Here is a 2,960-nt window from a genome sequence, read left to right as displayed (position 1 = left end):
CTTGCATGCCACACCACCACGCCGCTCGGACTCGATATGTGGACGGGTCCATCAAGGACCTCGGAAACACGGGTATTGTGGTCTTTGTAGACCGATTGAGCAAGATGGCTCATTTAGCGGCGGTGCCGGACACCATAGATGGTGAAGGTACAGCTTTGCTGGTTTTTAGACCGAGTCTTTCGCCAACATGGCTTGCCTGAGGCAATTGTCTCGGATCGAGACCCGCGCTTCACCGCGAAGTTCTGGACGTCCCTCTTCAGAGTGCTTGGCACTCGGTTGGACATGTCCACAGCGGACCATCCGCAGACCGATGGTCAAACCGAACGCGTGAATCGCGTTGTGGAGGATATCCTCCGAAGCGTATGCGCTGAGGCGCCAAAACGCTGGAGCCAGATGCTCCCACTCGTTGAGTTCGCATTAAATAATGCAGTGCACGCCTCGACAGGCTACACTCCGTTCTATGTGAACGGCTTGGTTAACCCTCGCGTCCCATTGACGCCGCCACGCAGTGGCTCAGGGCTTGATGGGGGAGGGATAGCCGAGCGGCTAGCTGATGTCAGCCCTGTTGCGGTTCGCAAGCAAGTCGATGACTTTGTCTCTTTGAGACTGAGCGTAATGCGTCAAGTACGCGACGCTATGGCTGAAAGCCAAGACACGCAAAAGGAACATGCAGATGCCAAGGGCAGGAAGCAATGTTGAGAGGTTTGAGGTCGGTGACCAAGTTTTATTAAACGCTAAAAACCTACCTACTCATGCAGTGTCTGCAGTCTTCAAGACGAAGTTAAGACCTCGGTTCATAGGACCGTTCAAGGTCGTGGCCAGGAAGGGCCTAGCGTATACGCTCAACCCTTCCGAAGAAGATGCGCACGCATCCGGTCTTCTATGTCGGCTTGCTTAAGCCATACCAAGACCCTGCTCAGGTGAGCGCGGAGGCGTTGGCTCCAACGGTGGCTGGGCCACGGACAGCTGCAGGGCAGCAGGTGGTAGAGCCACGGGAGGCTGAACGACAGCAAGTGGTGGATCCACAGATGGCTGATCAACAGCATGTGGCAGAGCCACAGGTCGCGGAGCGAAGTGCTCGAGATGCAGGAGCAAGGCAAGCTGAACGTTCAGCCGAGCAGCTGGACGCTCAAGGTCCGAGACCTGGTTGTGAGTCAACAGTGGTGGCTCTAACCTATCCACAAGGTGGATCATCGCTTCGAGATCGACCGATGGGCGGTGAACGTTCGCGTCGTGGACGCCGGCGTCGTATGGACGCAGACGCCGTTCCGGCAAGTGCTGACTCTCCCCGCGAGAGCCCAGCTGAGGCAAGGCCTCCTCCTGCTCTGCTCGATGAGCATGGTGAGCTCCACTTTCACGTGGAACGCCTTGTGGCGTGGCGTAGACGCCAGGGTCGTACCCAGTACTTAGTGAAGTGGAGGGGTTACCCTCACTCACAGAACTCATGGGAGTTTGAGGTTATCCTCCGGCAAGATTGCCCTGACGTCGTTGACGCTTACGACCGGGCACATCATGTGCCGAAGCGCCACCATGGCGTGCGACAGCGTCGCTAGGCGCTGGGCGCCTCCCACTAGAGTGGGGAGCGATGAGGTCAGTAGTTGAGCTCAGGCTCTGACCAGTGGCTGCAGCAGCCAGCTCGTACGTATGAGCGGTGCTTGCAGCGGGAGCAGGAGGTGGAGAGACCTCGTAGTGTTAGGGACATGGTCCCGAAGGAAGCAGGTGCTTCGTGTTGTGCTGAACAAGTTTCAGGCACAAGCGTCTCGATAGACGCATAGTTGTTTTGAAACAACTTGCTCGATGAGCATGATCCAAATGTGGATGCGCTGTAACAGCGAAAGTGGTGTCCCGCACGGGGATCGAACCACTGGCCTTTGGCTTGACAGGCCGGAGCTCGACCACTGAGCTGAAAGGGCGTTGCCCTTAAGCTTGTCCATTCAAGGACAACAGTTCATGGAACGAGAGGGCTGTGCCCTGGTGGGTTCGAACCACCGACCTGTGGCTTCCAAAGCCAGCGCTCGACCACTGAGCTAAAAAGGGGGTTGCCCTTAAGCTTGTCCAAGCGTGAACAATCGTTCATGGAACGACAGGGCTGTGCCCTGGTGGGCTCGAACCACCGACCTGTGGCTCTCAAAGCCAACGCTCAACCATTGAGCTAAAAGGGTGTTGCCCTTAAGCTTGTCCAAGCGTGAACAATCGTTCATGGAACGAGAGGGCTGTGCCCTAGTGGGTTTGAACCACGGACCTATCGCTTGTGAAGCGAGTGTTCAACCGCTGAGCTGTTGTCGACGACTCGAATGAGTCAAGAGCATTGCTCTAAGCGGTTTGCAGCTCTTGGAGTAGGCGCGGAGCGCGAGCGTAGGTCTGAGACCGCTTGAGAGCAAGATGCGCGCTGCGCTTGGAGCATTGGGCCGTGGGCCGACGACGAGAAGTTGGGCATCAACGATGCGTAGGCGTTTGTGAGCTCACGGAGCTGTACAACGCTGGTGTGAGGTGTAGTAACCTCCGCCGTCTTAACAAGACGTGACCTCGCTGAGGAGAGTTTCGAGAACGGAATGTTCTCATCTTAGTGGGGGGAGAGTGTAACGGGGGTTACATGGGTGTGGGAGCACACAGGGGGTACGAGGTACCCGGAGAGTTAACAAACTTCTCAGGTACTTAGTTTGAGGAGTTAACAAGGTCTCTCAGTACGTTGGCCGAAAGCCACACGTTATGCATTTGATTAGGTTTAACTATGCTAGATAGTTAAACAGATACATTTACCCCTAGGCGGCTTGGCCGCAATAAAACACTTCTGGTTTTGAAGCATAAAAGCTAAGGTGTTAGCTTTGAGCCCTGGTCTTGGGCTGTAAGTGTCCTTTGGATAAGGAACTTAGTATTAGTGACTCTTTGAGAACGAACGTCTTCCTCTGACGCTAAAGCTACAGCAGCCCTCTTCTCGGTCCAGGGTACAGGGATGAGGG

The 2,960-nt window shown here is 55.6% G+C and overlaps 1 pseudogene across 1 annotated transcript; it reads right to left on the bottom strand.

The window, feature by feature from the left end:
• Positions 1-1,841: 1,841 nt before the first annotated feature.
• On the bottom strand, positions 1,842-1,913 carry PITG_30642 (annotated as a pseudogene). Its single transcript has one exon. The product of its transcript is annotated as a tRNA-OTHER (tRNA).
• Between the last annotated feature and the right edge of the window lie 1,047 nt (positions 1,914-2,960).

Source organism: Phytophthora infestans, genomic scaffold (genome assembly GCF_000142945.1).
Source record: "Phytophthora infestans T30-4 supercont1.149 genomic scaffold, whole genome shotgun sequence".
Lineage (NCBI taxonomy): Eukaryota > Oomycota > Peronosporomycetes > Peronosporales > Peronosporaceae > Phytophthora > Phytophthora infestans.
This window is presented reverse-complemented; position numbering and strand designations above follow the sequence as displayed.